The following is a 13,452-nucleotide window of genomic DNA, read 5'->3' on the forward strand; positions in this document are numbered from 1 at the left end:
GAAATGCCCGTGGGAGCATCCTAAATCCCAGTTTATTATACTAGTTTATGAAAGGGCAGTGATAAATCAACCCCCATATATCTTAAATAGACCCCCATATAAGGCAGGGCAGAGAGAGAGGGAGAGAGATGGGGGTCGATTTATCACAGCCCTTTATGAAAATACCCTCTAATTTTTATTACTTTAGGGCCGTTTGGATACGCGGATTTTAGAATCCAAGTTTTTAGTTTGAAAACAGTATAAAAGAGGGTTCATGATCAAGATGCTGTATGCCTGACAACGTTTCTTGGATTTTAAGTGAGAAATTCAGGTTTTAAAAATCTCTCCTGCATCCTGAGATTTATAAAACCTGGAAATATAATATGGGAGGATCTGCCATATTATATGATTGTTTGGGGTTTTTCGTCGTCTGTAATTACGTATAATACATTGATTGATGGGTATTGTAAGATGGGTAGGGTGGGGAAAATGTACAAAGCAGAGGGTTTTCTGAGAGAAATGGTGTCAAAGAAAATCAATCCCAGTGAGATTACTTTCAACATTTTGATTGATGGGTTTTGCAAGGATGAGAACACTTTATCTGCATTGAAGTTGTTTGATGAAATGAAGAAGCAAAGTTTGTCACCCAATGTGATCACATACAGTTCTTTGATTAATTGATTTTGCAATGAAGGGAAGGTTGATGAAGGTCTTGCTTTACTTGATGAGATGCGAGGTTCGAATGTTAAGCCGAATGTTGTGACATTTAATGCTTTGATTAATGGGTTTTCAAAGAAAGGGATGTTGAATGAAGCAAGGAAGTTGTTGGATGATATTGTGGGTCAAGGTTTGATTCCTACTGTTGTAACTTTTAATACTCTGATGGATGGATATTGTAAGAATGGGCAAATGGAGTTAGCGATTGGATTGCGTGGATTGATGATTGAGAGATGGGTGTGTGCTAATGTTTCTACTTATAATTGTTTGATTGGAGGTTTTTGTATGAATTCAGACATGGAGGGTGATAGGGTCCGGACTCAGCACTGAGGGAATCCGGACTCAGCAATCCGGACTCAGCACTGAGGGGTCCGAACTCAGCATCCAATTAGCTTCTGGCACGTGGCCCTCACAAGGACCGTTGGAAAGCCAACACCTGTCTCCACTAGGTGTGACACCTGGACCAATCAGGGACCTCCACCTACCCTCCTTAGGTATGAAACCTGGTCCATACAGAGGCCACCACCTGGCTCAGAACTACCACCTGTCCTAGACAGGTGGCTCAGAATCACTATAAATAGCCTTCACTTGTGCTAAGGTGAGGGTCCTGAAAAACTGAGAGCCAAAACTCTAAGCTTTTTGCTCTGACATTGCTCTGCACTCCTGCTCATACTGACTTGAGTGTCGAAGCGCCCGTCCGGAGTATCACTCCGGGTTGGTCCTCTGACCCTTTTCTTTCTTGTCTGTACTATGTGCAGCGCAGGACTCAACCAGCCCCTCAGTCGTGGCTCGTTAGCCCGGACCACCCAGCCCTACCATAACCTGTTACCGATTTTAGGCCTAACAGATTTGGCGCCATCCGTGGGACGCCGCAACAAAAAGCTGTTCGAAATCTCACCCAGATAAAAATGGTAGGACAGACCGGCAAGCGAGCACCTCCGACTTCTCGGGATACCCGGGCTACGGCCCCCCGTGAAGGACGAAGTGAGCGTCTGGCCTCACAGGTGGAGGTCGGGGCGGCCGTGGAGCGGACTTCGCCCCACTCGGACCGTTCAGACCCCACCCCGACCCCGAGGGAGATGAGGGCCCTTTTTCAGGAAATGACCGCTGTAGTTGCGCAGTTCAGGAATGCGGCTCCCGCACTCCAGCAACACCCCGTCGAGGTTTCTCGACCCGTTCAGAGGGGAGAAAGCTCCCGCAGAGAACGCGCGTCTCCACCCCGCGACCAAACTCGTCACTCCACCAGAAGAGACCACCACTCGCGGGATAGGAACGTGCGCCCTGAGCCTCGTCAGCATCACCGGTCACGATCTCCCTCCGTGCAGAAACGGGGCAGCAAGAGAGACCCTATGCACGGAGAGGGATCGCGGCACCGGCGAAGGAGTCCCCTCAGCCAGTCCGGATCCGCAAGGAGCCCATCAGCCGTAAGGAGTAGACCTGCCCGTCTGGCCGAACAGAGGGATGATCCGATGTTACTGAGAATCCAGAAGATCGATAACAGAATCGAGGAGCTGGCTAGAGATCATGGCCGCCCTGCTTCAAGGATCTTCAGTAGCAATCCCCCTTTCACAGACAGGGTACTCGGTGCGGCAGTCCCCTTGGGCTTCAAGATGCCGCAGATCCCGCAATATGATGGGACCACCGATCCCGTGGATCATCTACAGACCTTCAGGACGACAATGCTTCTCCACGGGGCGTCGGACGGGTTCCTTTGCAGGGCACTCCCCACCACATTAACTGGAGCCGCGAGAGACTGGTACTCACGGCTGAAGCCCAAGTCCGTTGACAATTTCGACGACTTCGGGGACGACCTGGCCCGGCATTTCATGAGCAGCAGAAGGCCTCGAAAGACGACGGCTTCACTGATGGCCCTGAGGCAGGAAGACGGTGAGGCCTTAAAAGCGTTCGTTGGCCGGTTCAACAGGGAGGCCGTTCAGGTACCCAACCTGGATCCCTCCGCGGCAACGAATGCTCTTCTGGCCGGAGCCCGGTCCACCGACTTCCGAAGAGCAGTCGCCCGGCGAAATCCGCAGTCCTTGGCAGATCTGATGACCGGGGCGGAGGAGTACATCTCCGTCGAGGAGACTCTCGCTGCCCTGGATTCCGTCAGCAAGAGAAGACCAGAGGAGAAGAACCCCGCCAAGCAGCGTAGGGATGACAGACCCCAGAGGAAGGAGAGCAGCCCGTCCCGGAAGGAAAGGAGCTCCCCCCGGCCTCGAAAAGAGAGGAGCCCCCCGACGAGGGAGCGCTACACGCCCCTCACCGCATCTAGGGCTCAAATTTTGGCAGCCATCCGGAAAGAAGACTTCATCCGGTGGCCGAAGAAGCAGACGCCAGAGGCAGGCACCCAAGACATGTCCAGGTATTGCCGGTTCCATAAGAGCCACGGCCACGACACCAACGCCTGTATTCACCTCAAGGAGGAGATCGAGCAGCTGATAAGCAGAGGGTACCTTGGGAGGTACTTAAAAAATAATGACAACAGAAGGGAGCGTCAGGACAACCCGAGGTCCAGAGACAGAAGTCCTCGAGACGCCCAACCCCTGGGCGACCGCATCCAGGCTCCAGCCCCGGCCGTTCTCCCTCCTCAGGTACCTCAACCTCAACTTCAACCTCATGGTGTTATTGGTACCATTTCAGGAGGGCCGACCGCGGGAGGGACCTCTTCATCGGCCCGCAGAACCTATGCCCGGCAGGTCAACGCCGTCCATACCTGCAGCAAGAGGGCCGAGCCAGAAAATGAGATATCCTTTTCGGAGGCAGATATTGACGGTCTGATCCTCCCGCATGATGATGCCCTGGTCGTCACAATGCTAGTGGCGAACTGGGAAATGAAGAAGATCCTGGTCGACAACGGGAGCTCCGCCGACATCCTCTACTATCACGCCTTCGAACAGATGATGATCGGAGCTGACCGTCTGAAGCCGGCCAACTCAGATCTGTTCGGGTTCTCAGGAGAAGTTGTCAAGGTCGAAGGGCAGATTGAGCTTCCAGTTCTTATCGGGGAGCCGCCCCGCCAGTCCTTCGCAATGGTGACTTTCCTGGTGGTTAAGGCCAAGTCGGCCTATAACGCCATTCTAGGACGCCCCGGCCAGAACCTCCTCCGAGCGATTCCCTCCGCTTATCATCAGAAGATGAAGTTCATTACGCCAGGAGGCGTAGGTGAAGTCAGAGGGGATCAGCCCCAATCAAGACAATGCTATGCGGCAGCGCTGAGAGGGAAGAATGCGTTTGATCCCTTCCAATCGAGCTGTACGATCTGAGAGACGAAGCGCAGGTCACAGTCAACGAGCCCGCAGAGGACCTCATCTCTATTCAATTGAACATCGATGACGAACTGAGGGTTGTCCAGATCGGCTCTGCCCTGCCAGAGGCCGCGCAGCAGGATCTCGCTCAGTTCCTCAGGGCCAATGCAGATGTCTTTGCCTGGACTCCTTCAGACATGCCCGGCATTGACCCGTCGATTAGCACCCACGAGCTCGGTGTCGATCAGACCTGCAAGCCCGTGAAGCAGAAGCGTAGACACTTTGCACCGGAAAGGCGGATAGCCATCAGAGAAGAGGTGGAGAGGCTTTTGAAGGCCGATTTCATTCGTGAGATCCAGTATCCGGACTGGCTCGCGAATGTGGTAATGGTAAAAAAGTCCAACGGGAAGTGGAGGACCTGTATAGACTTCACAGACCTGAACAAGGCCTGCCCAAAGGACAGCTACCCACTCCCAAAAATAGACCAGCTCATTGACGCTACAGCAGGTCACGAGCTGCTCAGTTTCATGGATGCTTTCTCAGGATACAATCAAATCAGAATGTACGAGTCAGACATCCCGAAGACATCATTCGTTACCGACCAGGGGACTTATTGCTATCGGGTGATGCCTTTCGGACTGAAGAATGCAGGAGCCACTTACCAGCGTCTCGTCAACAAGCTGTTCAGAAATCAGATCGGTCGAAACATGGAGGTCTACGTTGATGATATGCTAGTGAAGAGCAGAAGTGCTTCCAACCACGTCTCCGACCTCGAAGAGGCCTTCCAAGTCTTGAGGGAGCACAACATGAAGCTTAATCCGACCAAATGTACGTTTGGCGTCGGAGCAGGCAAATTCCTGGGCTTCATGGTAAGCCAGAGAGGAATAGAGGCGAATCCGGAGAAGATCAAGGCGGTAATGGAGCTGACTCCTCCCAGCACTATCAGAGAGGTACAGCGACTGACCGGACTGGTGGCAGCTCTGGGGCGGTTTATTTCTAAATCCGCCGAGAGATGCCTCCCGTTCTTCAATGCGATCAAAGGTATAAAAACCGCGCCCTGGACTCCGGAATGTCAAGCAGCGTTCGAGGAGCTGAAGCAATACTTGTCCTCCCCTCCCTTGTTGTCCACGCCGGAGCCAGGAGAAGAGCTGATTCTGTACCTCTCAGCGGGACCCTTGGCAGTTGCGGCAGTACTGATCAAAGAAGAGTCTAACCAGCAAAAGCCAATCTACTATGTGAGCAAGGTCCTCCACGATGCAGAGACCAGATATCAGCGAGTAGAAAAGCTTGTGTGCGCCCTTATCATGGCGGCCCGGAAGCTAAGGCCGTACTTCCAGGCGCACACAATCAAGGTCTTGACAGGGCAGCCTCTCAGACAGATCCTCCACCGGCCAGACACTTCGGGCCGACTTGTCAAGTGGGCCGTGGAGCTCAGTGAGTTTGATATCAAGTATCTACCCAGGCCGGCGATCAAAGCTCAGATTCTCGCTGACTTCATAGCCGAGTGCACAGTTCCGGACCCAGACCCCGGGCTGGTAGCAGTTCCATCTCCAGAGGCAGAGCCGGCTGTACCGGAGCCTCGAGTCGTTTTCAGAGCATCACCGCCCCCCGGAACTGAGTCCGTCATCGCGCACCCAGTTTTTGATGAAGAGCCGCTCTGGGAAGTTTATGTGGATGGGTCATCGAACAAGACAGGGTGTGGTGCAGGACTAGTTCTCACCGGACCAGAGGACTTCGTCCTGAACTACGCCCTGAGGTTTGGTTTCCGTGCGTCCAACAATGAAGCAGAATATGAAGCGCTCATAGCCGGGATGAATCTCGCTGTACAGACCCGTGCTCAGAGGTTAAGGGCGTACTGCGATTCACAGCTGGTCGTCTGTCAGATCCAGGGAGTATATGAAGCCCGTGAAGAGCGAATGATCAAGTACCTGGGAAGGGTTCGCGGTCTGGCCGTTCATTTCAAAAGCTTTGAGGTCGTCAGAATCCCCCGAGCAGAGAATGTAAAGGCAGATGTGTTATCAAAGCTTGCGGCATCGGGTTACACCGCCCTCAGAGAAATTCGCATGGAGTTTCTGAGGAGGTCCAGTATCGATGCCCAGTCCGTTGTGGTGATGCAGATTGACGACGAGCCGTGCTGGATGGATGAGATAATCAGGTATCTGCGCAGCGGAGAGCTCCCGGGAGAGAGGAAGGAGGCCCGTAAGGTCACGCAGAGGGCAGCGAGGTTTTCACTGGATGGCGAGACTCTATACAAGAGGTCGTATACCCTCCCGTATCTGAAGTGTCTTCGCCCCAGTGATGCCTTGTTAGCCCTGCAGGAAACCCATGAAGGAATCTGCGGAGAGCACCTCGGGGGCAAGGCCCTGGCCATTAAAATCCTCCTGAGAGGTCTGTACTGGCCTACATTGAGGAAGGACGCGCTGAGCCTTGTGAAAAAGTGTGAGAAGTGCCAGAAGTTCTCTCCAACCGTCCACCAGCCACCCGTTCCGATGGCCCCGATCATCAGTCCTCTTCCCTTCGCAGTATGGGGAATGGATATTCTGGGCCCCTTTCCGCCGGCCTCGGGAGGCCGTGAGTTCGTCGTTGTCACCATTGATTATTTCACCAAATGGGTAGAAGCAGAGCCTCTAGCCAAGATCACTGAGCAGAATGTACAGAACTTCTTCTGGAAATCAGTGGTGTGCAGGTTCGGAATCCCCCGGGTCCTCATAACGGACAATGGCAAGCAGTTCGACTCGAGGAACTTCCGAAAGTTTTGTTCTGACCTGCACATAGAGCAGAGATTCACATCTGTGGCACATCCTCAGACGAATGGGCAAACAGAGGTGACGAACAGGACCCTCTTGCAGGGGATAAAGAAGAGACTGGATGGCAAGGCCGGGCGTTGGGCAGACGAACTGTATCATGTGCTCTGGGCGTATCGGACTACTCCGCGTACGGCCACAGGCGAGTCACCCTTCAATCTCTCCTTCGGAACAGAAGCAGTGATCCCGGTTGACATCGGCGTCCCCTCCCCAAGGATCGTCCATTTCAGTGAGCAGCTCAACGGGGACGGACTCCGTGCCAACCTTGACTTGCTTGAGGAAGTCCGAGAGGAATCTCAGATCAGGACGGCGGCCTATAAACAGAAAATATCCAGATATCATGACGTCAAGATCCGACCAAGAGAATTCCGTGCTGGCCACCTAGTCCTGAGGAAAGCCTCCGTTTCCCAGCCAAGAAGCGTGGGCAAGCTCTCTCCGACCTGGGAAGGACCATACCGAATCAAAGAAGTCATCCGTCCAGGAAGCTATCGGTTAGAGTCCCTCGACGAACAGATGCTACCACACGCCTGGAATTCTAGAAATCTTCGGAATTACTATCAGTAATTTTGTTTGCCTTGTAAAGAACTGCTGTAATCATCCAAGTTCTGTAATGAATAAAATAAGTTTCCCGAACAATTGTCCCTCTTTGAGTAACTTATTTAGACATCAGCGTATAGCAGCAGTGGTGCACTCCGGCTCATCCTAGTGGGTTGGAGATCAGTTCCAGCCAGGACGCCCGCAGTGGAAACCACTTTCAAATATTTCCTAAGTGTTTGAGTACCAAGCTTCCAGCTCGGTTCTCGCAGACTTAGGACGAGCAGCAGTGGTGTACTCCGGCTCATCCTAGTGGCTTGGAGATCAGTTCCAGCCAGGACGCCCGCAGTGGAAACCACTTTCAAATATTTCCTAAGTGTTTGAGTACCAAGCTTCCAGCTCGGTTCTCGCAGACTTAGGACGAGCAGCAGTGGTGTACTCCGGCTCATCCTAGTGGCTTGGAGATCAGTTCCAGCCAGGATGCCCGCAGTGGAAACCACCTTCAAATATTTCCTAAGTGTTTGAGTACCAAGCTTCCAGCTCGGTTCTCGCAGACTTAGGACGAGCAGCAGTGGTGTACTCCGGCTCATCCTAGTGGCTTGGAGATCAGTTCCAGCCAGGACGCCCGCAGTGGAAACCACCTTCAAAGATTTCCTAAGTGTTTGAGTACCAAGCTTCCAGCTCGGTTCTCGCAGACTTAGGACGAGCAGCAGTGGTGCACTCCGGCTCATCCTAGTGGCTTGGAGATCAGTTCCAGCCAGGACGCCCGCAATGGAAACCACCTTTAAAGATTTCCTAAGTGTTTGAGTACCAAGCTTCCAGCTCGGTTCTCGCAGACTTAGGACGAGCAGCAGTGGTGCACTCCGGCTCATCCTAGTGGCTTGGAGATCAGTTCCAGCCAGGACGCCCGCAGTGGAAACCACCTTCGAAGATTTCCTAAGTGTTTGAGTACCAAGCTTCCAGCTCGGTTCTCGCAGACTTAGGACGAGCAGCAGTGGTGCACTCCGGCTCATCCTAGTGGCTTGGAGATCAGTTCCAGCCAGGACGCCCGCAGTGGAAACCACCTTCAAATATTTCCAGCTCGGTTCTCGATGCAGCACAGAAATAATACGTACAAAAAAATAAGAATGCTGTACAGACAGGTGAACAAAAATGTATTTGTATTCAGTATTCGTATTACAAAATTGCTCTCTTCGCCGAGCTGGCTTACAAAGAATAGGCGTTACAAAAAACGTATCACCAAAAAAGAAAGAAGGCTGCTGCTCAGGCCTCCTCGTCTGCCACCACCTCGGTGACGACCTCTGCGGGAGTGAGGGCTGCAAGCTCGCCACCCTCCGCCGAGGAGACGGCGGCCACAGTCACCTCCGCATCTACCTCAATAGGCCGGGAGGAGTCCGGTTCGTCTTCCTCCTCATCTTCCTCATCCTCTGGAGGTGCATACGGAACGGTTAGCCCGTCCAAGGAGATGTCGGGGTGAAGCTTCTTCACCTGCTCGGAGCAGAGAAGGAAACCCGCCCTGTAGGCCTGGAGGCCTAAGTCGAAGTGCTGGGCCTCCTTCCTCTCCTCAGTTTCTTTCACGGCCTTCTCCACGGCCGCCTTCTCCTTCCTTCCGGCCCTCTCTGCCGAACTTAGGAGATCCTGCACGGCCTGGTTTTTGACCCTCTGCAGTTCGTCCTGTAAGCTGTTGAGTTCAGCTTCTTTGATCTGGACGGCTTCAGTGAGCTCGCCGTTCTCCTTCTGGAGCTGGGCCTTTTCGGACTCGATCCTTGTGATCGTCTCAGAGAAGAGATATCGCTTCTTGGCCATATCCCTTGAGTAGACCTGGAGTTGATAGAGGGCGGAGCTGATTGCCGCTTCGCAGGTCTCCGGCACCTCTTTTTCGACTGCTAACCGGTCGCGTGGGAGGACGCCCTTGTACATCAACTCTGTGGCCACCCGGGTATCCCCCAGGCCGGTGTCCGTTTTCTGCACGGCCTAGTTCGGGCGGAAGACGTTGTCGCCTCCAACCGATGCAGTAGCCGGCATACTCAGTACTGCCCCGCCGTGCTTTGACCCTGTCGCCGCTCCGGACTTGGAGCTCTGACCCGTGGTGTCTGCCCGGCTCGATAGGGCAAGCTTATGCGTCGCCCGGCTGCTTTTCAGAGGCTTAGCCAGCGCGACCATCGGCGGAGTCGACTCCGGCACCTTCCTCTTCTTGCCCTTTGTTTGGGGCTGCTCCTGTGCTGGGGACGCGCCCGAGGACTGCTTGATTCTGTCCAAAAGGGACATCTGCTTCACCATTTCTGCAAAAGAGAACGGAGCGCAGTCAGAAATATGAAAGTTGAAAAACACTTCAGAAAAATAAATGTTATCCTATAGTATCTACGTACGTGCCGGCGTCGCACGACTGACCCCGAGTGCGACCAGCTCGGCCTCTTCTTCGAACTCTGAGCAGTGTACTGGACCTCGCTTGAGCTCTTCTTTGATCAGAGCGAAGGTCATATGGTCATAGTCCTCGAGGGCTGGTTTCTTACTAAGGCGTCGAGTGTCCGGCGTTCTCCATTGTAATGAGAACGGCCACTGCGAGCCCGGCGCGGTGTCCTTTACATAGAAGAACCTGTTCTTCCATGTGTGAATGGAAGAAGGTATCCCAGTGATCATTTTCATTTCAGGCCTCTGGCTAATGTAGATCCAGCCGCCGTCCTTATGCCTCTTCAGGTGCGCACACATCCTGAAGACGGGCACGGTGGGGTTCCTACGGAGCCGGACTTCAAGAAGGTACAAGAAGCCGATCAGTGTTCTCCAAGAGTTTGGGACGACCTGTGTAACTGCCAGCCCGTAATAATTCAGTGCGTCCGTAAAGAAGGGGTGGAAGGGGAGCCTAAGCCCGGCCCGAAAGGCCTCCTCATATACGCAGAGGTCTGCGCTATCGTTGCTGGCCCGATCCCCTTCGACAGCCGCCCTCAGAATGTACCGGCTAGGAATACAGTATTTGTCCCTGACGATCTGAAGCCTGTTCGGCCACAGATGGTTCACCTCGTATAGGGCCCCGATGTTATACTGCGGGTTGGCTTCCATCTGTGCCTCCGCTAGCACCTCGACTGGCATACGCGACGATTGAGGAACTGCCGCTTCGACGTCCTCATCATCGTCGCTGGTTTCTACCCGGTCCGGTCCGTCCCCACAGGCCGGAATTGTGTCTAAATCCACGCTCATTTCCTCACCGCTCTCCTCGTCTATTATGATCACTAGCTCTTCGCCCTCAACACCGGCCTCCACTATAGGCGAGGCCGGAACCGCCCTCTCCGACGCCTCGGACCCCGATGCGGTACTGGTCGAACCGGACTCCTTTGAACTGGAGTCCGTCTCCGAACTAGTGCTAGACATAAAAAAGGAAGAAAAGAAAAGCTAAAAGCTAAAAAAGATTACCGAACTGAAGTGTTGGACGAGGACCTCCGGGCTCACTGATCCGAAGCGGGCAGAAAACTTGAGTAGCCGAACAGAAGAGGAGGAGAGTAAAAGATGAAAAGTAAGAAATGAAGAGTAAACTTCTGTATTTATAGAGAACCTGAGAAGAGCGGGAAAAATCCCGCCCCTTTCCGCCAGCCGGAGTGCGCCACGTCGCCTTCCGCATTAAATGCGCCGCTCGCATTAAATACGCCGCCTGCATTAAATACAAGGCACAGGTCCCAAAGCGCTAGGCGACAAAAGACCTGTCCGGCTATCCGGACAGGATAATTCAAAAGACAAAAGACCTGTCCGGCTGTCCGGACAGGATAATTCAAAAGGCAAAGACCTGTCCGGCTGTCCGGACAGGATATGGCGCGTTTAGAAGACAAAGACCTGTCCGGCTGTCCGGACAGGATAATTCAAAAGGCAAAGACCTGTCCGGCTGTCCGGACAGGATATGGCGCGTTTAGAAGACAAAGACCTGTCCGGCTGTCCGGACAGGATAATTCAAAAGGCAAAGACCTGTCCGGCTGTCCGGACAGGATATGGCGCGTTTAGAAGACAAAGACCTGTCCGGCTGTCCGGACAGGATAATTCAAAAGGCAAAGACCTGTCCGGCTGTCCGGACAGGATATGGCGCGTTTAGAAGACAAAGACCTGTCCGGTTGTCCGGACAGGATAATTCAAAAGGCAAAGACCTGTCCGGCTGTCCGGACAGGATATGGCGCGGTCGCTAGACGACAAAAGCGCTAGGCGACAAAAGACCTGTCCGGCTGTCCGGACAGGATATGGCGCGTTCGCTAGACGACAAAAGCGCTAGGCGACAAAAGACCTGTCCGGCTGTCCGGACAGGATATGGCGCGTTCGCTAGACGACAAAAGCGCTAGAAGACAAAGACCTGTCCGGCTGTCCGGACAGGATAATTCAAAAGGCAAAGACCTGTCCGGCTGTCCGGACAGGATATGGCGCGTTTAGAAGACAAAGACCTGTCCGGCTGTCCGGACAGGATAATTCAAAAGACAAAAGACCTGTCCGGCTGTCCGGACAGGGTAATTCAAAAGGCAAAGACCTGTCCGGCTGTCCGGACAGGATATGGCGCGTTCGCTAGACGACAAAAGCGCTAGGCGACAAAAGACCTGTCCGGCTGTCCGGACAGGATATGGCGCGTTCGCTAGACGACAAAAGCGCTAGACGACAAAAGACCTGTCCGGCTGTCCGGACAGGATATGGCGCGTTCGCTAGACGACAAAAGACCTGTCCGGCCGTCCGGACAGGATAATTCAAAAGACAAAAGACCTGTCCGGCTGTCCGGACAGGATATGGCGCGTTCGCTAGACGACAAAAGCGCTAGGCGACAAAAAACCTGCCCGGCTGGCCGCCCACAGCCTTAGTCGAACAGGACCACGTAACCTCCTGAACCAAGGACGTCCAGGAAGCCTGGCCGCCCAGACCTCTGGTCAAAAATTTAGCCGTGCTGGATAGCCGAATGCCTTCTGCCCGGCCGTACTCCTGCAGGCCAAACGCCAAGGCCAGGCCAAGACGCCAGGGGTCTCCTGTCCAGCCACTATTTCTCCTAGCTGAGTCTGAGCCCGGCCTCAGCCGCCAGGAGGTCTTAAGGCCGGTCCGACGCTGTCTTTACCTTCTCTTTGCTTCTTCTAGCCACTTTCATGGCTTGAAGAACCAGGGGGCAACTGATAGGGTCCGGACTCAGCACTGAGGGAATCCGGACTCAGCAATCCGGACTCAGCACTGAGGGGTCCGAACTCAGCATCCAATTAGCTTCTGGCACGTGGCCCTCACAAGGACCGTTGGAAAGCCAACACCTGTCTCCACTAGGTGTGACACCTGGACCAATCAGGGACCTCCACCTACCCTCCTTAGGTATGAAACCTGGTCCATACAGAGGCCACCACCTGGCTCAGAACTACCACCTGTCCTAGACAGGTGGCTCAGAATCACTATAAATAGCCTTAACTTGTGCTAAGGTGAGGGTCCTGAAAAACTGAGAGCCAAAACTCTAAGCTTTTTGCTCTGACATTGCTCTGCACTCCTGCTCATACTGACTTGAGTGTCGAAGCGCCCGTCCGGAGTATCACTCCGGGTTGGTCCTCTGACCCTTTTCTTTCTTGTCTGTACTCTGTGCAGCGCAGGACTCAACCAGCCCCTCAGTCGTGGCTCGTTAGCCCGGACCACCCAGCCCTACCATAACCTGTTACCGATTTTAGGCCTAACAGAGGGGGCTACTAAGCTTTTGGATGAAATGGAGGAGAAGAATGTAAGAGCTGATCTTGTGACTTATAACATTCTGATCGGCTCGTTATGCAGGGAAGGCGAGTCAAGAAAGGCAGTTAGGCTATTGGAAGAGATGTTTGAGGTGGGTTTGAATCCAAGTCATGTGACTTACAATACTTTGATGGATGGGTTCTGTAAAGAAGGAAACATGAAGGCTGCTTTGAATGTGAGGATGAGGATGGAGAAGGAAGGCAGGAGGGCAAATGTTGTCACTTATAATGTGCTTATTAGGGGACTCTGTGGAAAAGGGAAGCTTGAAGAAGCAAATAAACTTTTGAATGAGATGTTGGAGAAGGGATTGATACCAAATAGAGTCACCTATGATATTGTTAGAGATGAAATGATGGATAAAGGATTTGTTCCAGACATAGATGGACATCTTTACAACAGTGCTTCTTAGCACTTATTGGGAGCAAATGACAGATTTTGATGTGTTCCATGTTTTCTGGATT

The 13,452-nt window shown here is 53.2% G+C and overlaps 1 pseudogene; it reads left to right on the plus strand.

Annotated features, from left to right (window-relative positions):
• Window positions 1-384: 384 nt before the first annotated feature.
• Window positions 385-13,452, plus strand: LOC143853786 (uncharacterized; annotated as a pseudogene).

The sequence above is a fragment of the Tasmannia lanceolata genome, unplaced genomic scaffold (genome assembly GCF_043159265.1).
Source record: "Tasmannia lanceolata isolate RefF3 unplaced genomic scaffold, GAP_Taslan_0.1 ptg000020l, whole genome shotgun sequence".
NCBI classification, from domain to species: domain Eukaryota; kingdom Viridiplantae; phylum Streptophyta; class Magnoliopsida; order Canellales; family Winteraceae; genus Tasmannia; species Tasmannia lanceolata.